This window comes from Podarcis pityusensis (genome assembly GCF_964106645.2).
Source record: "Podarcis pityusensis genome assembly, chromosome: 9".
Lineage (NCBI taxonomy): Eukaryota > Metazoa > Chordata > Lepidosauria > Squamata > Lacertidae > Podarcis > Podarcis pityusensis.
Window position 1 is genome coordinate 47,046,298 of NC_138034.1, and position 22,603 is coordinate 47,068,900.

Sequence of the window (22,603 nt, forward strand, 5' to 3'; positions counted from 1 at the left end):
CTCTATGAGGACAGTGGCAGATTTATGGTTTGCAGGGCTCTTGAACTGACCTTCAGGACGATGATTATTAGTCTACCCAAAAATATGTAATGTGTCTGAAAATATGATGGAGCTAAATAGATAACCATCAGCTTTATAGTGTGTGGTTTTTGTTTTTGTTTTACATTTGCTTCACACAAAATAAACAATCAACTTGTTAATATTTACATCTTAAAATGCAGAACGTTCAATCACTAAAATTGCTAAACTAGTTAAATATTCTCGAGATATAGTAGTACACATATACTTTGACTCTTGTAAGGGTGTTGAACTATCTTTCACCAGTTACATTTAATATGGGTAAGGTTTAAAATTTTAAAAAGTTGTCTCTACATTTGGAAATGAGACACTCAAACCACTAATAATGACCTTGTAAAAGGCAGTAGGAGATTTTGATGATTCAAAGTCCTCATTGTTGACACAATGCAGGAAGTGTTGTAATTTGTCTTCAAAAACAACAGAATCAGTGTTCTCTGAGTACATATCCAGCAATGTTTGGAAGTTGTCATCTTTCTTCACCTCATCAATAGTCTTTACAAAAAGCACCTGGAAAAAATCCAAAATTGATTTTGTAGGTTTTCTTTTTTTCTCCAGTTGTACAACTAATTCACCAGAAATCATATGACAGAAGTCAAAAGTGAAATTGCTGATATTTAAACAAAAATATAAAACTTATTGCTCAGATCACCCCCGGTACCCGATGAATGGGAAGTAATACTGGAAAGCCAATGTAACACCAATTTTTAAAAAGGGATTCAGGACAATCCTGAAAATTGCAATCCTGTTAGCTTAACCACTGTCCTGGATAAACTGGTGGAAAGTATTGTTAAGATAAAATAACCAAACATAAAGCAGAACAAGCCTGGCTGAAGCAGAGCCATCATGACTTCTGCAAGGGCAAGTCCTATTTAACGAACCTATTATTAAAAGTGCTTTGAGAGTGTAGGGAAGCATATTTCTAAAGGTGAATCATAGTGTACTTGCTCTTTTAAATTGCTTTCAACATGGTAACTCACCAACAATTCATGAGTAACCTTAGAAGTCGGGGAATAAGAGGACAGATCCTCTTGCAGATTAAGAATTTGTTAAGTAACAGGGAGCAGAGAGTAGGAATAAATGGACAGGTCTCTTCATGGAGAGATGTAGGAAGTCCCACAAGGACTGTTGGAACATGTGTTTTATTATTTATTCATAAACAATCTAGATTTAGGGGTGAGCAGTGAAGTGAAGGTTTCTGACCATGATATATTGTTCAGGGTCATTGTGGCAGCTGAGAAAAAGGCAAATTCTATTAGCCATGGTTGGAGGCATTAATGCTACTGAATACTAGTTGCTGGAAACCAGGAATGGGCGGAGTGCTGTCGAGCTTGGGTCCTGCATGAGAGTTTCCTGCCAGCGTCTGGTTGGGTACCATGAGAACAGGATATTGGACTAGATGGGCCATTGGCCTGATCCAGTAGGCTCTTCCTACATTTTTTATGTCCCAGCAAAAGATGACAAAAGATGTCAAGAAAAACTGCCTCCCTTCTTTTCTCTTCCCTTCCCTTCCATCTCCTCTTAGCATAATTAGTTCCATCAGCCTTTAATGAGAGTTAGCTGCTGCAGGAAATGTGTCAAGAACATTTTAGCAAACAATTTGTCATCCCAATTAACCATTAATAAATATGGTATAAATAAGAAAAAGACAACCCCATTTGTTTTATGAACAAGAAACTCAAAGTTTGTCCAGTGGCGCTCATTCACACAAATTTCTGAAATAAGTAATAAAGAATCAAACACGGCTGGCCCTGAGCTTTGTTATTCTGGAGGGATGGTCTTCAAAAAAACCAGCACCGAACATGCCCAGAACAGATGTAATTGCTCGTGGGTGTACCAGATAGGTAGACCTGCTATTGTGCTAGATTGCCACCTCAACAACAAAAGGGACGAGGAAATTGCATGAACTGGGCCAAGAGTCTATTCATATACAGATTTGCTATCACATTATTTTTCTGCCTGGTGACAGATGGATAGGATCTCTTGGCTAATGCAATGCTTTGGGATGGACCAGAACGTTGACAGAAATGTTACCCTGTCTTGAATTTGCTTCCCTGTTTACATTCATTCAAATTTTAATGCTCAGAACATCGGAAATTAATATGACACAGAGTAAAGAGTAAAACCAACTTACAGCGCTTCCCTATGTATATCTATTAAAAGTTATTTCCGATAAGACTTTTATCCCCAGTGAATATATATAACTGCTGTCTATATTTTTTTTAAAAGATGAGAAGGTGGGAAATGTTCATTAGGGTATTACTTGGAATATTACTGATGAGAACCCTGTATAATGTGCTATTCCTTTGACTGTGACGGGCAGGTAGCACATTTTATAATAACGTAATATAATATTTATCCTCAGTCTTATTTCTTCTCTTTTGCAATGGATATTATCAGACTCTGAAGACATATAGGACCACTAGATGGCACTAACATACAGGGAAGCCTGTTCTGCTGTCTGTACCTGTCTGTACTTTGTGTCTCTAAAAGTTTTCAAAACCTCAACAATGTAAGTGGATTGGTGCTTAAGCCAAAATGATAGATTTTAAATTGGAACCACTGTAGTACTCCCCTCTTGTCTTTATTTGTTTTGACTAGTGTATGAACACATTCCTGCATGGAAAAATTCATCATCCACTGTTGACTGGTTACCAGTTTAAAGCGTTTTTTGGGGGGGAGGGGGTGAGTGGGAGGAAATATGTATACAGCACTTCCAAAGACACTTTGCTGTTGCTCGAATAGTCCCTAAATAACTCAAGTGTATTGTTTCTGCTCAGGGCCTGATCCGCTAAAACTAAAGCCATATATACTGAGGTGACAGTGTTGCCATGAGACAACCCTCAGGTACATTGTAGTGAGCTGGTCTACAAGGTGTCCACTTCTATTATTTTTTTATATAAGAATTCATGGTGTCTCTTGGTAGCATGAACTTGGGCAATCCCTAATATGGGAGTAGAAAGTTGTAATCATAACACACACTTGCCAGGGAGTAAGTCCCACTGAACTCAGTAGTATTTACTTATTCAATGGTGTTTACTATAAGAGTGCGTGGTAACTTTGATATTAAAAGGAAATCTGTTGGATCAGGTCCATCCAAGTTAGTTGGGCATGAAAGGCAGTGGGTGTATTTGGTTGGTTGTATGTGGTGAGCTCCTGTTGCTCTGTCCCAGCTTCTGCCAACCTAGCAGTTCGAAGGCACACCAGTGCAAATAGATAAATAGGTACCGCTGTGGTGGGAAGGTAAACGGTGTTTCTGTGCACTCTGACTTCCGTCTCGGTGTTCTGTTGTACCAGAAGCAGTTTAGTCATTCTGGCCACGACCCAGAAAGCTGTCTGTGGACAAATGCTGGCTCCCTCAGCCTGAAAGCGAGATGAGTGCCACAACCCCATAGTCGCCTTTGACTGGACCGTTCAGGGGTCCATTACCTTTACCTTTACCTTTACCTCTGTAGTAAGAAGGGGTTGTCTCAGTTAGCATGCCTGCTCTCTGGAACCTTCCTGGGGTGATGTGACTTAGGCCTGGGATGCTAAATTGATAATCTAGAAAAACAGAATGCTAGGCCTGAGGTAGTGCTCTGGGCCAGACAAATGAGGTAGGAGAGATGAGTTATTGCCAAGCAGGCCAATATATTATTTAATTATAGATAAAAAGTTATAAGTATAATACATATTAAAAGTTAAGTCCCAAACTACTATATTTCTGCAGCATAGTTCTGTAATGAGTATTTTCATACAGTTTTATATATTGCTATATATATCAGCTTATGCACCAGTTCCTTCAGGGAACCTGGGGTGTGTATATGTGTACAATATGTGAGAAGTGTTTGTATTCATAGTGCAACTGTAAAACAACAACAATACACAACACTCTTATTGTCTAGATTGAGGAGTGAAATGGGAACTTAAATCCATGGGAGGTGATTTTCTGAAATGATTATCAGAAAATGCCATTCTTAAATGAAATGAATGCAATTGCAAATCATTCTATGATCACCATCATTGTCATCTCAGAATGGGAGGTGGCGAAGCCAGCTAACTCTGTGAATGTGTCTCTAATAAATCTCTTTGTGTGTATGACTCACTCATTATGTGTTCTTGCACTGGATACTGGGTGTGTATTTTCAGCTTGATTTGACTGTGGTCAGTGGTTTTGTGTGTGGCTTGTAGCACAGTCTCTGCATCCTATCTGATTTCAGGGCACCAGCTGCCACTCTTGGAGCAAATTGACTCTGTTGATTTCGGTATCCTTTTTATAGCAGACTTTTGGCCAGAAATGCACAAGTTTAGAGTTCCTTTTTTAAACAGAGCACACACACAGACACAGGGTTTTTATTTCCTAATCATCCTCTGTATTCATTTGGTTGCTTCTGTTAAACCTCCATTCTATGTTTGTCATTTAAGATACTAAGAGAAACAACACAAAGAAAGAAAATGGAGACAAAGGGTTCACATCGGTTGTGTACATGCATGGCTTTTTCACTGCAAAGAGCCCAGGATCACATAGCAAACTTCAGCTAGCCTGGTGGGTTTTGCTTTCTCTCTCTCTCTCTCTCTCTCTCTCTCTCTCTCTCTTCCATGCAATATTGCAAATTGCATTCAGGACTTTGCTCAGTTTCAAAAGAAGTTTGGCATGTGGCATCGGGAACTGCTGCTCAACAAAAACACAAACTCCGTGGAATTGTAGAAGTTGTTTCATACCTCTTTGGATCCTGGCCACAGTTTTCAGCACAACAGGGCCAATTCACATGATGAGTTGAACTTCTCTTCATAGTGGTGATAATCTGAGTGCAGCAGCATGTTGAATTCAGGGCATTTCTGAATAATTTCTTATTGCTGAGGTTGTTGATGCAGTGTTCATAGGAGTTTAATTTGTAACTCACAGTCCATATGTGTTCTCTGGCTGCTTAGCACTTTTGTCGTACCACTACTGCAAATTCTGAATTGTCAAACTGTTATATTTCAACAGAAATCCAAGCTGATGCATTCATAGTCATTGTAATGGTGATGACGCACTGTGATTGTTTACAAATCATTAGTACATTGTGGACATAGTTTCTGTTTATCACACAGTATTGCACTTGATCCACTCTCTGCGCTTGGTTGCATACTTCTGAAACACAATATACTATTTTTGTGAAGTTTTTTAAACAAACATTGTGGACTTCTTTTCTATTCCTTTGAACTTCCTAATTAAATTTCTGAATCATACAAACTTATGTTCTTGAGAGCTCTGTCATGCAAGTATATCCTGAACACTGCTTTGAGTGTTCTAGGACATTGATCTCCAAATGGTAGCTTGGAAGCCACTACTATTTGCAGCCTAAACCAAAGTGAGTCACAACAGCATCCCACTTTCCCAATACTGTGCTTGCATGAGGATGCTGCAAACATGCTAGTTTGGTATTGGAAGTGAGATATCATTTTCATATGAAGTGTAGAACATGAAAAGCATTTAAAGACAGTTGATAATCCATGGGTTGCCAACTTTTCAGGGGCAATTTTGGAATTTTAAGAATGTGATAGGGCAACCATCACAAAAATACTGTCACGGGGAGGTGGCATAACACAAAATGGCGTGAACATGCCCCTACCATCAACTGGGGAAAAAAATATACACATCAGCTACTGACACATTTTCTCAGAATGAGAGAAACTCTTTGCACCTCTCCTTTGGTTAGAACAGGTGGGTGTCCACTCCACTCATCTCATGAAATGTGGCATGTTCAAGGGTGTGTGTGTTGATGTGGGAGAGGCTGAGCCAGCGCAAATAGCAAGCACAGTTTTCCATGTATTGCAGATTTTTGAGAGAACATTTACCAATGACTTTCATGAGTGCCTTAGGAGGCCCATGGCACCATGTTGGTGAGCCAAGGATAATTGCACAGGTTAAAGTTAGTTGTGGAAGAGCAAAACACGATCAGCCAATCTCACCTTGAAGTGCATTGCTCAGAGAGTCTTGCTTTACAATAGGCAGAACAGTAAATGCAGATTGATTGAACCCATTTGCTAAAAGGGTCACATGGCAGCCTTTAATGCCAGGATTTTTCTGTCAGACATGTTTTGTGTATCATGGCATTATCCAACACATATGCTGAAATAAATGGGCTTGACTTGGTGCCGGGTTGTGACCATTACATTTATATTGCTGGATATTTCAACTAAATAGGGTTGTGCCATTGTCTGCCTATCAGGTTGAACTTTTTTTATTTACTCAAGGGAGCCATATTTCAAGCACTAGATTGCTATTGCTGTCTTTATAGCATTTGTCCTCTATTTTAACCAAATCTATTTTATTGTGCCACAAAATGCAATGAATGAAAGAATGATGTTTGCTGAGGCTCAGTAAGGAATTTCAGTAGTCTGAGAGAACAGCAAAAAGCCCTTGAAGATATTGGAAGGAACAATAATTTTTTAAAAAGGAGACAAGCAGTCATTGACAGTTAAGGTACTTATCTAAAATGGCACTTGCAAGCTGTCTTTCATCTGAATTCTGGCAGTTAGAGGAGGCTGGAGCCCATCAACACTGGGAGGCTTAAAGTAAGGGAGGGCAACAGCAGGTGGAGTCTGAGTCACAGGAAAGTGGAGTCAGAGGTGGTGAGAGCAGGAGCAAACTCAATCTAGTTTTGTCCTGGTTGTCCTCACTGCTGTGCCTTACAAGGGCAAAAATGAGAAGGGGCGGGGAGGAGCCAGGTGTCTAGCTGTAAGTAAGAAAGTCAGCAAGTGGAGAATGGTTGAAAACAGACTAAGGTCACTGGGGCAGTGTCCCATTTGACTTAATGGACCAAACTTCACTGAGGGCAATATTTAAACCCACTTGGACAAAGCAATCTTCTTTCTCATGAGCACATGCTAACAAAAGCTGGTTTCTGCTGACTTAAGATGAGACAACTCATTATTCAATGTGATTGCAAGCAAAACACTAGCAGCCTTTGCTGAAGTTATATCTGCAGCACTAAAGGTTGCAAACCGAACTGAATGGGGTTTGAATTGGTACACAGCTTTTCTTCAGAAATCTGCTCTGGGCAATGGGAAAACCAGAAAGAGTTTAAATTTGAATCCCACCTGTGGGCTTTGCATATGTCTATTAGAGAAAGAAAAAGAATATAGATGACCTTGATTGGGTTGGGCAGAGCTGAATGAATAAAGTCTTCTTGATAGGCATTGTCAAAGTTTATACTCCTCTGTCACCAAATAAGCATCTGCTTTTTGCTGCTGCTGAATCTTCTAGCAGTAAAAACAAAGCTACTTAGGAGGCAGTATGACCATTCCTTTATAATTCAGTTTTTACGGTCCTCCATACCTGTCATGTCCAAGCAGGCTAGATGCCAACAGCTGACAGTTCAGGCAGAATTCCAGTTTCCATCCCTGAAAAGGGAGTCTGGCTGGAAGTCCTAGCCTGCACAAAGCTTGTTCCAGGACTCCTGAGTGAAGGCAGCTCCACACTGAGTGCTCCTGTTTAGAGTTGCCACATGTCCTCTTTTTCCAGGACAAGTCCTCTTTTTCATGGGTACGTAAAATGAGAGTCGTCATAGAGATTTATAGTTAAAAGTAGAAGTCAGCAAATGTGTCCTCTTTTTTGTTCTTCAAAATATGGCAAACCTGTCCCAGAAGTAAGTGAAAAGAACAAGGGCAATTGCTGGCAACTAGCCTCTCCACTGTGCCCAACAAACTCCATTTTAATCAGCAAAGGCCAGGGCAGCTAGAGTGCCAGAATTTCTTCACCTGAGGCCTTTGCCTTCAGCTATTCCTGGGCATACTTCAAAACCCTATTCCAGCATTACATTTAAATGCTGTTGGGTATAGGGGAGGAGGGTGATGCTCTGCAACTGTAAAAGAAAGCTGCATATGAAGCATCACCTGTATCCTGCAAGCTCACCCCCTCCACTCAACAACTGCTGACAGATAGAATGATCCTGGGGCTGAGGAGGCATCTGGCAGCAAGGAAGGTTTTCCCACCTTACCTGCCTCTCCCTCCTGCTTCCTGTCTTGCCCCTTGAAAGCCACAAATCACTCTGGACTATTGAAACTGACACATACTGAAATGTGGCTATCTCAGCCCAGTTCATCTGGCAACCAAGTTTTCCCCAAAACGCCTGATTTAACTCAGGACTTGGCTGGATCTGGTGTACAGCCCTAATAAATACATTGATAATTATGTGCAGTGCTTTTTTTTGGGGGGGGGGTACTCAAGGGTATGCAGTATCAGCACACACACACTGGTTAAAAGTGTGACAACTTCATGGTGAGTACAGGCAACTTTTTTTCTTAAAAAAACCAAGACAAGACAACTAAACACTGATTATGTAGCATAAGCCTTTCGGAACTATTGGATCTCACCAAACTGTTCCCTGCTACCAACATAAAGGTAAAGGTAAAGGTCCCCTGAAAATTAAGTCCAGCTGCAGATGACTCTGGGGTTGCGGTGCTCATCTCACTTTACAGGCCAAGGGAGCCGGCGTTTGTCCACAGACAGTTTTTCCGGGTCATGTGGCCAGCATGGTGTTCTGGCGCAACGGAACACTGAAACCAGAGCAGCGCACGGAAACGCCGTTTACCTTCCCGCCGGAGTGGTACCTATTTATCTACTTGCACTTTGACGTGTTTTCGAACTGCTAGGTTGGCAGGAGCTGGGACCAAGCAACAGGAGCTCACCCCGTCGCAGGGATTCAAACCGCCAACCTTCTGATCGGCAAGCCCAAGAGGCTCCGTGGTTTAAACCACAGCGCCACCCCCGTCCCAACCAACATAGACTGCCGATAATCTAAACAATCTCGATTTACAAGTCATAGACCTTGCCACTCTCCCCATGAATTATTTCTATAGACATCCATTCGAATTTAGTATCCCAACTCAACATGATCAAAGTTCACAGTCGTGGGGGAAATAATTCTGCGAGAAGATTCACCTCTTCAGGCCTTCCTCAGCTGTGTGAATGGAGGGAGGCCAGAGCTATTAGCTGAATCATGGCTCAACTCTTCCACTCGCCCTGATTTTACTTTTATGAAAGAATAAGACCATAGTTCTACCTGACAATTACTCTTTTCCTACTGGCACCACTTCAAATCTAGTACTTTTAAACTGAGTCAATTCACAGATTCAGCTGCAAATCAAACTAGGACAAAGGATCTTTAGGAAAGTATAGCCTTCTGGCTAAACTGATCCTTCATTTTAATTTCCTGAAAAGTCAAGTCAGTATGTGTGTCATTTATCCTTTGTAACACCCTGTTCTGCATATTGTACATTGTAGAATATTAATACATTGTACTTCATTGGACATCGGTTTTAAACAATACCTGTCATATTCAGGTGTTTTTACATCATAAGATCAATAAATCAATGATTAAAACCACAAATACAAGTGATATAAAGTGTATAATAACAATAAAAGTGTGTGAGAGGATTGTTTAAGTGACAATCCATCAAATAAATGGCTATTACTGGATTCTTACACAGTGCTCCATAGTCTATTAGAAGGCATAAACCCATGATAAAACTGCCATCTACAACACACAGTTCTGGTCCAGCAGGAGCTGACAAATACTTACAACTTATAATCCTCATAAATGACCCTTTATAAATAATGTACTTAAAACCATTTATAGTACACATCAGTCATTTCTACAACGTGTTTATAATATAAACAAAATTTATGAACTCTTCTTAAAAAAATTGTTCTGACACACTTTTCATTGGCCAGAAGCCTTGAAATGGATATGAAGTTCCTCTCAAATGCCAATTATTCAGGATAGCTTAAGGAGTTGTCTCCACATGCATTAGAGAACATTTTATCTCACCATTTATTTTTCCTCCTCTTGGAACTGCCTGCATTTGCAATGTAGTTTCAGATATCCTACAAGTTTCTCTTAGGCTATGTACTTTGTTTATTTATAAACACATTTCAGTTCTGTAAGGGAGCATGGAACAAAATAGTCTAATGCCTAAAAATTCACAGTTCCTCCTAAGAATCTTCCACAATGTTCTCCAGCTGTCTATAAACTGTTTTATTCCACTATTTGTAGGAAATGTCTTGCCCTCCATTTTCCATTTTGCTGCTTGCTTCATTTTTGTTTCCGACTGAGAGCCTTCTGTTGTGCTTTTCTGTTGTTCAATATTTACTTATTTAATTAATGATTTTTAAACTGCTTTTTATAAGGCGGTGTACAAAATGACCACCATGGGTAGCACCATATAATACAAAGTCTTCAAATCCATTCAAAAACAGCTTTAAAAGGCCACAGAACTCAATAGGACTGAATAAATAATATGTACACTCATTGCTAGGTCAAATTAAACTTGTATGTGGAAACCTGCTAGAGGTAGTATTTTCATAGCACCTCATATCATGTCAAAGGCAATATCTTTCAATGGAGATAATTCATAAATTCAGCTGTCAATCATCAACTGATGAGAACGGTCGTAAATGAATTTGTGAAACAGCACTTTGAGTCCAGGAATTGAGAAATATGAGTGTTTTACAATTTTCCAGCTACCACAGGCTATTCAGCTCATTGTCCTTCTTTGACAAATAAAGCAAATCTCTCCAAGTATAGAAAGGATTTACCAATCAAACAATAAAAGACTTCCATATTTTCCCCTGGAGTTCTTTGGCATACCCATAATGGCAGCAGTGGGTTTTTTTATTGATATATTTTAGGTGTTGAAGGCTGCAGTCCTATATTTCCTGGGAGGGTGTCCTAGGAGCTACAGAAGTTAAAATCAGATCCATTGACAGATCCATTTCTCCTTTGTGTCAATGGAGAAAGCACCTTTTAAAGGGGTTTAATTTACTGAGACGATGTTTTTCTACAATGTGTAAGAGTTTACTGCGTGTGTGGGTGCTATGTAAAGTTATATGAAGTTTCGAATAGTAAGTTTTCATTGGTGGCTGGTCAGTTGATTTTTACTTAGTTGTATAAGACTAGTCTGGGAAAATCTGGGTTCTTTCTATACCGAGTTACGGGACTGTACAATTTCACTTCTGGTTGACTTGCTGGGTAGAAATTCTTGGACATTCATTGGATGGGAAAAGTGGTCCAATGAAGGGAGAGAATTCTATGCCACTCAAATCTGATAGGTTGAATGGTAGGCTGGCTGGAACATAAATAGTCCAGTTCTAGCATGGTGACTGTTTGAGTGCTGACCAGAAGCAGCAGCAGCAGCTACAGAAGCTTGAAGACTGATTGAAGATTGAAGACTGAAGTCTGAATGCTAGAGCTGAGACAGGTGGAAGATAGGCAAGAAGCTATGGAGGCTCAGATATGAAGGTGGAGTTGGCGGATAGGCAGAGGTGGCAGCTCCTAGTAATAATAATAACCCTACAAAAGCAAAAAACAACAAAACCCTTAAAGAAATGGCAACCAATTTAAGGATAACAACATTTACCCCAATACGACGTGATAGTTAACAATAAATAGAGGATATCTTGTTAATTTTAAAGTCTGGATGATATTGTACCATATCTAAAGTAGCACGGTTACTGGGTGATAGCTTGATTCACTGGCAGACAGCATAGCGTAGAAATATGGTATCAGTGGTTAGAATGTTTCTGAAATTTATGCACGATTATGGGAGTAAAATAGGAACCTCTCTGCATACTTGAATCAGCAGTGGCAAAGTGAAGCTGGTTCACCACAAAAGTGAAGTAACACTCCACAGTGCTACAGCAACTTCCATGTCTCTGAGCATACCAGCGTTGGAGATCCCACACTGGTAGGGCCAAAAGGGGACATGTCAGGCTTTTATGTGTTGCTGGTGGACTGGAGCGGGAGCAGCCAACTCACGAGTAAGGCTTTGCTCAGTAGTGGGCCTCTGACTGACCTGTTTGAATTCAGGATTTTTCTGGGCAGTCTTGCCCTGAGGTATACCCAACCAAAGAGTTTCTCAATGACCGACAAAGACTGCATGACCCTACTGCCACCTATTTGAAGTATTATAGTTATGGTTATTAAAAATTCAAGGAAGAGTGATATCTACCAACAGGAGAAAATGTGGCCCTTCAGATGTGTCTGGAGTACAACTCCGATCACACCTGACCATTGGCAATATTGGCTGGCAGTTTATGGGACTTGGCATTAAACAACATATGGAGGGCTACAAGTTCCAAATCCCTTCATGATACTTCAACATTCATCACTTGCCTGCTCTTTTCTGGGGACCAAAACAAAAAACCCAAACAAACCCAGGAGATGACCTTTACCTGTTGACCTTCCTGTAAGCTTCCAGAGGCAACTAGCTGGTCACTGCTGGGAAGAGCCTCCTGGACTAAATAAATATTGGTCAAAAACAAGAAGTCAATTCTCATATTCTTAGATATGTAATTTTGGAGAAATCTGCCTGACTGCTAACCCTGTGTTTACGTAGACTTGTTTACAAGAACCTTATTTTGGCTTTATATAACCGTTGTTTGGCATGAACTTATCTGCCTTGCAATGGAAAATGCAGTGATGCCGGTTATGATGACTGATACATTCCTGTAACCAGGAGAGTTCCCTTTGCTGAGTTAGCCTGAAATGGGATGCCTTGCCTCAAATACAGGGAAGTTAATGAAAAAAGAATTCATCCCAACTTACCAGCTGTATCCCCCACCCCACTCCTTTTATGCTCATAAAAGAAGAATGAAAATAGCAAAGCAACCCACAGGTTTTAAGAGACTGTGGATCCTGAAGTCTCCTTCTCTTAGTTGAAAAGCAGCTGCTAGTAGTAACATAGCGGTGATGATGTTTGGAAAATAAAGATTTGTTTGACAGTAAGTTTCTTGATGTGGGTGTGCCAGTCTGCAGCACACACACATACACACACACACACACAGAGAGAGAGAGAGAGAGAGGAACAAAGACGCAGGGTCACTCCAGATTGCTATTCTTTGCAATATTATAAGCAAAATGAAGATGGAAGGGTGCTGCTTTCATCCAGTCCTCAGACTCCTAGCCTGCAACATGGGACCCACTTTCACATTTTCACATTTGACTTAGGGCCACTCCAAACTGGTGGGTTTGGGGTATGTTTGTTTTTGCAAGTGTATTCTGCAATATATTCTTGATGCAATAATACAGTGGGACTTCAGGTTACATACGCTTCAGGTTACATACGCTTCAGGTTACAGATTCCGCTAACCCAGAAATAGTGCTTCAGGTTAAGAACTTTGCTTCAGGGTGAGAACAGAAATCATGCTCCAGCGGCACGGGGGCAACAGGAGGCCCCACTAGCTAATGTGGTGCTTCAGGTTAAGAACAGTTTCAGGTTAAGTATGGACCTCCGGAACGAATTAAGTACTTAACCTGAGGTACCACCGTAGTGTATTAGCACTTATGCTGAACTGCTCACCCACCCTTCCATTTTGTTCTGCAGTGCTACCTCAGCATTTCTTCATTATTGCCAGCTGGAGGAGCACTCCTGTGTTATAATGCTACAAAAGTTGGACAAAAAAAATAAAAATAAAAATGGAACATTCGTAGTATAAAAAGTTACAGGATTACAGCAGGAAGTTCTAGGATATGCACCAATTGGAACAAAGCAATATGTCTTCCTCTACCCAAAGTCTTTTTCAGGCACAAACAGTATTGAAATGAGATCACGTGATATCAGCAACATTGGCTTCTGCCAGAAGAATATTTGCAGGCGGTAACTTCCTGCCCCTCCCTCTCCATCAGCAGCGATCATTTCTGAGGACAGGATTGGGTGGAGAGGCAATTGTGCTGCCTTCTAGTCCCTCCCCATCTGCCATCAACATTGAAACATTAGGCTTGCAGCCTAACCTGTATTCTGTTTTACACTGGAAAATCTCAACATGTTAATAAAAAAGGAACATGCCCATATCAAAATAAGTACATTTCAAAACTGTTGAGCAACCCCCCCCCCCAACTATTTATTTAATGGCAGACTTGTTTCTGAGGACAGAACGCATCATCTGGGCATTATTGAACTGATCTCTTTTTAAAAGAGTTTTTTTCCAGAGTTTCTCTCATAACACTTGAATGTGCAGACACCCAATGATGTGGAATGTTGGAAGAACAGATAAAAGGAAGTACTTCACACAACACATAGTTAAGCTATGGAACTTGATCTCTTAGCAGAATAATTGAGACAACATTTAAAAAAAAATTCAAAAAGGTACAATGTCTTTCTTATCAAACTTTATTAAATCGCAAGAACATACATTAATTACAACAAATAATTAGTATTTTACCACACAGAAAAGTGATTATATTCATTAACATATATATTTTATTTACTCATCAATTGGTGGGATCCATTTATCATTAAGATGTTCTCCTCTTGTCTACCATCTGTCACACTAATCAATTCAATAAGTTTATATTGCCGCCTTGAAAAAAATTGCTGACTACTCTTTCACTTATGATGGGGACCCAGTTTTCCACTTCTGTGCAAAATCCAGATGAGCAGCTACTGTTAGATTCTATATTACCTCCTTATGGTATATTTGTTGATCTAAATATCCTAATGAAATTATCAGTGGGTCTAATGACAAAGTATAAGATGTCATTAAAGCTACTGTCCTCATCACATCTCCACAAAAGATTTTAATTATTGAATGAGTCCACCAAATATATTTCATATTAGCCCTTGAGTGCCCACATCTCCAAATGCTTTCCATCACAAGTAGTGCAAATTTTACTCAGTCATTATGGAGTCACATACTATTGACCGAGCAGTTTATAGTGATTTTGTCTAGTTTATATCTCTATTTTGTCTAGTTTAGTTTAGAATCATGTTATTTCCTGAATTAACCCACCATTCTTTTTCAGATATTTGTCTGTGAACAAGTGTTGGTGGTGTTTACCGTTAGAGGAGAAATTATTGGCCCACATAGTCGCTTCTGAATAAATGTGGATAACAAATAATCCTTTCTGTAGTTCTCCCTGTCCCGAGACCAATGAAATAAGATATGCTGGAATTTGGGAATAGGTAACTGAAAAAAAAGGTTGATGAGGGATGGAAGTTGATACTCAGAAGACAGAATTCTTAGCTGGTAAAAATTAGCACAACTTTTAAAAGAAGTTTCTTTTTTTTTTTTTTTTGCACTAGTGAGCATCTGGGCAAATAATGAAATCCAAGATATAAAACCTAAGGTAGATCCAATTCTGTAATGCCCTGATAGAAACCCCTTAAACTGCTGCAGAGTGAATACTGTCAGAAAAATAAAACCAGACCAAATAATACACCCCATTTTAACTTTGCATCAGAAAGAAGACATAATTAAATGCAAAACAATAAAAAATGTGCACAAGCGAAAAAATGAGAATAATACAGTTCAAGATGTTGAAATGACAGACAAGTGAATCACCAATTAGAGAATATTACAAAGAAAGAAAGGATAGAAAATGAAATGAAATGACCACAACATTCCACAGACAGCACATCATGTAAATTGGTGGTTGTGAGAGCGTGAGCAGCATCGAGGCAAATCCGAAGAAGGAAAATGTAATCAACAGAAGGAATGAGTTCTATATATTGACCCCATCACGTATAATGTCTTATTAGCAGCCAAACCATGAATGACATTCATACCCAGAATCATTGCAAATGATGAATTAATTTCAGTTTTGGAATCCTCCTAAGTGACACCATCCTGAGCAAAGGAGCAGCTGATTGCAATAAAGAGATCACAAAAAGTGGAAGTGCCAAAATAGCTTAATTTACTGCAAGTCACTATTAGGAATATGGTAAGGCTACATTCTGCAGACTTAACCCTGAACAGGCTAAATGAATCAGATTATATAAATTATGAAAATGTTCTTTGATTTAGAGATGGAAAAGAACAGAATTGTATTGAATACGGGGGGGGGGGGGAGAGGGGAGAAGGAGTCCCAGGCTTTACATTTGTTCTTGGATGGAACAGGGTCTGCAGAGCAACCCTCCAAACATAAGATGAGCCTGCAGGATCAGGCCAATGGCCCATCTAGTCCAGTATCCTGTTCTCACAGTGGCTTCCAATTTGAACATGAATGCAACAGCACTCTGCCCACTTGCAATTCCCATGGCACATCTGAAAGAGGCGGTAGAACATAGCAATAATGGCTAATTCTCTTTTAAACCCATCCAAATTGGTAGCTATCACTGCTTCCTGTGTGAGATGGTTCTATCATTTTACTATGGGCACTATTTACAGTGGTTCTAGTCCTACCTAATGGACTGAGTTCAGAGAGTGGCATTGGGAGAATACTTTGGGGCGTAGCAGTTATGTTATGGGATGCTTCTGAGTAGACATGTTATGTTATGGGCTGCTGAAGGCACTATTTTATACCCAATGCTATTTAACATCTATTTGAAGCCTCTGGGAGTGGTCACTAGGGGTTTGGGGTCAAGATGCCAACAGTATGCAGATGGTCAGTTGCCTGCCTTGGGTGGGGTTGTGCTCCCTGTGAGGCAACAGGTATGCAGTCTGGGGCTGTTTTTGCATCTCACTTTGTCACTGGAGTCCCAGATAGGCTCAGTGGCTAGAAGCGCCTTTTACCAGATGGAGGGGTGGACTTTGGTAATATGGCATCTTGAGCAAGTACAAAATTCGGTGCCCCCCAAATATTTCATGTTTTGGTACTTTCAATAGGTACCCATATAAATATAGGAATGATGATGATGATTTGCAATCCCGTGGCTTGGCATCTTGTACAGTGGTACCTCGGGTTACATACGCTTCAGGTTACTTACACTTCAGGTTACAGACTCCGCTAACCCAGAAATAGTACCTCAGGTTAAGAACTTTGCTTCAGGATGAAAACAGAAATCATGCTACGGTAGTGCAGCAGCAGCAGGAGGCGCCATTAGCTAAAGTGGTGCTTCAGGTTAAGAACAGTTTCAGGTTAAGTACGGACTTCCGGAACGAATTAAGTACTTAACCCGAGGTACCACTGTACAGGGGAACCAACTCCACCGCCCTAAATCCGGCACTACCAGGTGTTACAACAACTACATAGTGGTAGAACTTGGCCTTCCATTTTGTATCTTCGTTTAGTGGAGTGTATGTTTTTTATATATTAAGCTTGGATCCTAGAACAATAGGCAGGTAAGATCCTAGAATGCAACAACTGATTGGCTTGCAGGAGAAGACCAATCAGGCTCCAAGAGAAAGTTAATCAGCCTATTAGGCTGGTAGGATCATAGAATGCAACAACTGATTGGCCTGCAGGAAAAGACCAATCATGCTCCAGGGGGGAAGCAGAATCAGCCAATCAGGTGGGACTCATTGTGTAAATAATGTATATAAAAGCCTGAGGTTTTGGTGGAAATTCAATTACTGTTTTACAAGCTGCAATAAAGAGCATGAAATCACTCCAAGTATATTTCAATGTTCTACCATCCAGTGGTAGAACAGCATCTTAAAAAGTAGAGACATCACCTTGCCGACAAAGGTCCGTATAGTAAAAGCTATGGTTTTCCCAGTAGTGATGTATGGAAGTGAGAGCTGGACCATAAAGAAGGCTGATCGCCGAAGAATTGATGCTTTTGAATTATGGTGCTGGAGGAGACTCTTGAGAGTCCCATGGACTGCAAGAAGATCAAACCTATCCATTCTGAAGGAAATCAGCCCTGAGTGCTCACTGGAAGGACAGATCCTGAAGCTGAGGCTCCAATACTTTGGCCACCTCATGAGACGAGAAGACTCCCTGGAAAAGACCCTGATGTTGGGAAAGATGGAGGGCACAAGGAGAAGGGGACGACAGAGGACAAGATGGTTGGACAGTGTTCTCGAAGCTACCAGCATGAGTCTGACCAAACTGCAGGAGGCAGTGGAAGACAGGAGTGCCTGGCGTGCTCTGGTCCATGGGGTCACGAAGAGTCGGACATGACTACACGACTAAACAACAACAACAACACCATCCAGTGGAATATTATTGTGATATTTAGTACTGGGTGTATTTGGTGTTAGGGGAGGAGTAGTACCTCTGGTGTGGGACACATTATGTTCCTTCTGGGATAGTTTGTCCACCTTTGGTCCCCACCCTGCACTCAGCTCTCTCCTGTGGCTCCTAGAAGCTGTCAGCATGCAACAGTGGCCACACCTGGGAACAACAACAACGGGCCTGCTAAACCAGGTGAGGGTAGATGATGGGTCTCAAACCCTCAGATAGCTAGGGATTTTCTCTGCATGCAAAGATAGGCTCCAGTGGATTGAGTGGGTGAGACCAATAGTGGGTCCAAGCATAGGAGCCAGCTCCTAGGGCCCAAGGGGTCTGTGCCCCCCAATAAAATATTTGAGGGGGCAATGCGCCCCAAAGTTGATGGGCATTTGCTATTCAAGTGGTGTGTGTGCAATGCATCATGTGATCGGTTATGCCTAGTCCCCCCCTCCAATATTTTATTAAAGTTGGCACCCCTGGGTCCAACGTCAAGAAGGTAGTTTCTGTACGTGCTTTAGAGAGAAGTGAGGGGCAGATGGGTCTAGTCTACCTGGGAAGGTAGCCCATATAAGAGAAGGAAAACTCTGATGCTAAACCTCTGCTGCCTTGTGGGATATATTTGGGAGAAGAAAAGGCTACACAAATATAGAGTGGAATTCCCAAGATGGTTGGTTGGCAAGTTGTACATCCCCTTCTGACAACTCCTGTTGCCAAGCTTGTGCCAAACATATTGCTCTGCTTTCTTTTGGACCACATTAGTGAGGCCAAGAATGGGATCTTCTCATCTGGGCAGTCTAGGACCTCCAGACAAACTGCCCAGGCTTGTGCCCTGGGTAAGTCACTTTGGTGCTGCTAATGCAGCAGATCGACTTCTTCCCCAGAGGTGCACTCCATTGTCTCTCAAGATAGACTAGGAGTCAGCAAGCTTTTTCATCCGTGGGCCGGTCCACCGTCCCTCAGACCATGTGGTGGGCTGGACTATATTTGGGGGGGGGGGGTGAACGAATTCCTATGCCCCACAAATAACCCAGAGATACATTTTAAATAAAAGCACACATTCTACTCTTGTAAAAACATGCTGATTCCCGGACCGTTTGCAGGCCAGATTGAGAAGGTGATTGGGCCGCATCTGGCCCCCAGGCCTTAGGTTGCCTACCCCTGAGATAGACCTACAACAATTCTGTATATAAAAGAATAAACATGTTTTGTTTTATTTTTAAAATCTCAAACACCTAGCAACTTTCTGTTGTTGACTTTTCTCCAGAATGTCTTCCACTGTTAGCAGAGGAGGATCTGTGAGTGTTCTGGGAATCAGAGTATTGCGGCTTTAAGAATTATCTGCTTAATCGGCAGTCTTGGTGAAAACGTGTTAAGAGAATTTTCCAGGGAACATAGTCACAGTGTTCTGCCAGCACAGCTTGGTCTTATGCCACATGTGTGCTTCTTACATGAGAAGGCTTTGCCAAATTTCTTCATTATTATCAAAGTAGAATTTTTATGATTCTGGCATTATCTTACCCTCCTTGAGAATTATAATTCCCTTTTTTAAAAAAACGATTGCCCTTAAATCAGAGAGCATGTTGTCTCCTACATACTTCCATCTTCCAGCAGCATACAAATCAGTCTGGCTAACCTGATCCAAAAACACTCAGACATACCCCACTCACCCACAAAAACAAATCTCACTACAGCCAACCAAAGGCAACCAACCACACCCTAGGCTACCCCCAACCTCTCTCACCACCAAGGAAATACAACAAGTGAATAGTAAGAGAACCCACACAAGTGACGCTGCCACAAAATCCCACACATACACTTAGTAGAAGAACAGAAGCATTGCCACACAACCCCACCCCACTTACTATTCCCCCCCTCTTTCCTCCCTAACCTAACACTGTACATAACACTAATGTCTCACAACAAATGAAACTGATCCATAGAAAACGCAACTTGAAAAAAGAGACAATGCCCATATTTTTGTAAATATGTATATATATATAGAGAGAGAGAGAGAGACTTTCTTTATCAACTGGCATCTGACCCATTTTGTAAAATATTATTTTTACAGGTGTCATTGTCTGCTGTCAAAATTCCATAGTTCATAGTGAAGGCAAGGTAGTTGAGAACGTAACCCATTTCACTCCCTGTGTGCTCTTGTTTCACACCAGATGAACGTATTTAATTTTCAGTGATCTTTTTGATGGTTTTACGGGCTTTCTTTAGATTAATTCCAACAGATTGGGAGGAGAGCCTTGTGCCGTGTTTGCTTGGTGGTGTCACCACTCTCTCTGTGTTAGCATCAATTGTTAAGATCACTGTTGTCAATTTGTTGAGTTTGATTTAAGGTTGCATTTAAGGTTTTACTATTCCACCCTACCTATATCTGTTTTATTTTAGCCACAGCTAGAACTCAGGCTCCTCATTGATCCACACCATCAGCACTTGTCCTGGTAGCTGCTGTTTTCCCTGCAGGTGGGGTTGCCATACACTGCCATCTCTTTGAGAACTGTTGGACCTTTTCCCTATATTGAACTGGGACCCAATGAGAAGTCATCCCCCCACAAACACCAAGAGAAAATTAAACTTTGCAGCAGGAATGCAGGGAGGTGAGGGAAACAGCTAGTAACAGATTTTGTTCTCTGAACTGCCCTGAGGCCTCCGGTGTAGGGCGGTATATAAATGCAAATAATAATAATAATAATGTGCAAGTCAAGTGTAATTCTTGGATTTAAGGTGGTACAGTCTGTGATCATAATAGAACTAATTCAAAATTGAAAGAGCATACATCTGAGCAAATGTGTTTTGAGTTGAAGTGTAAAGTGTATTCATGGCTTTCCATTTCTTGATTAGATACTCTGCATTAAAGGAGAATGCCTGAGGATGAATGGTGTATAAAATATCCAAGGGATGAGGGTGAAAATGGAAAAAAGGAAAGAAGGAGGCCTAGGAAAGAAGGAAATATAAAGAATCATTTCCTGTTCTCTTTTACATACCTGGACACCAGATTTTCAGAGTTCTTCTTCCTCAGAGATGAGCAGAGGAAGCCATAAACCAAAATTATTTGCACTTCAGCAGACTTTACGATCAATTTTTCTGAAGCCATTTCTGTGCTAGGTCATGTCTGTGCCTAAAATGGCTGCCTATACACTTGCATTTGGAACATATGTATTCATTTTAGAAATGCAATACATAGATACATGTGCCAATATTGCTATTTGCATACAAATAAAATTTCATTCCTATATATGCACTTTGCACAGCCAGTTTCAATGTAACTTTTAAAATGAAATTGTTTCCAGAATGATTTGTGTACTTCTATAACTTAGAGCCTGTAGAAGATAATCCTAAAAAGTAATATGCTGTTCTTGACCTTTATTCAGACCTAATCCAGATGATTGGGAACATAGGAAGTTGCTGTCTATCAGATCCATCTAGTCCAATATTGTCTACTTTGACAGGCAACAGTTTTCCAGGTTTTTACACAGAGGTAAAATACATAGCCTAAATGTGTACTTTACTCCTGATCTATGCCCTCTCTCCAAAGGCAGATGCATGACCCTGGTGTGATTTCAACACAAAGACTTCCATCTGGAGTCACATGTGCTACCAATGCATCCCAAGGACCATACCGAATCATCTATTAAGGTAAACTGAAATGTTTCTCTGTTGTCTCTTAAGAGTCTTCAGTCAAATTGGTACTGTGGATCTTCTCATAGCTGACAATCACATGACATAACAACTAGATTGTCCCATTCCATGGCCAAATCAATTTCCATTACTTTGAAAACGATGATAATTGCTCAAACATAAAAAGGGGGGAAATGGTTCTGGCTGCAAAATGTAAAAACCAAACCAAACCAAAAACAGCTTTGCTGTACAGCCAGCTGTGAATTTGCTGCATGTTAAGGACAGTTTGGGGGCTTGTGCTGCCTCTTCATTTTCCTTAAGATGGTAGGTGCTTTCAAATAATGGAGAGCTTTCCACCATTTTTGTAAAGACTTTGCAGTGGGTTGCTTAGATGCTGCAGGACAATACATCTACTTCTCAGCCCTACCAGTGTTCATCATTTCCCAGATCTTGGAAATAACAGGAATTGGCTGCTACTGAAATATTTAAAATGGCACATATGCTACAAATACTAGTGTTATAAGCTGTGAGGTGCATGTCTTTCTGATGGAGCTCTAACAGTGTTGGATTCTGATTGTGTGTGTCCAAAGTCTCTTACACACTTTTCATCCATGTAGAATATGATCTGCAAAGCTATGCATGATGAGACTATTCCTTAGACTCCTCAGCAAGGTTGTAGCTTCTCCGTAAAATATTATTTAAAAACTCAGTAGCACATTACAAAAGAGTACTACACCAATTCTTACATAACATTTACCCTGTTTAGCATTCTCTGTGTCCGTTAGCTGTGATTAGCAATTGGAATGGACAGATGGGGCTTTCCTGTAGTAGAATGGGAGTCATGACATCATTATCTGTAGACCTTGGGAGGTTAGAGGTGAATTTAGATGGAAGCCCCTCTGGACTGTGTGATCTGTGGGGCTGAATATGGAATGCCTTTGGGACTAACCAGTCTCACCCACCAGGAGTTGTATGTTCCAGGGCTGGGACTCATCTTAAGAGTGGGGCTCAGGTAAGCGTTTATGATCTAGTCACTCCCT

At 40.8% G+C, this 22,603-nt stretch overlaps 1 long non-coding RNA gene across 1 annotated transcript in view; it reads left to right on the plus strand.

The window, feature by feature from the left end:
- The window catches only part of LOC308485930, an 81,972-nt gene extending 60,414 nt beyond the window's left edge, over positions 1-21,558 (plus strand). Inside the window, exon 3 of the long non-coding RNA XR_013990877.1 lies at positions 21,481-21,558. This is a non-coding gene — a long non-coding RNA (uncharacterized lncRNA). The remainder of the gene's footprint in view (positions 1-21,480) is intronic.
- Positions 21,559-22,603: the final 1,045 nt, after the last annotated feature.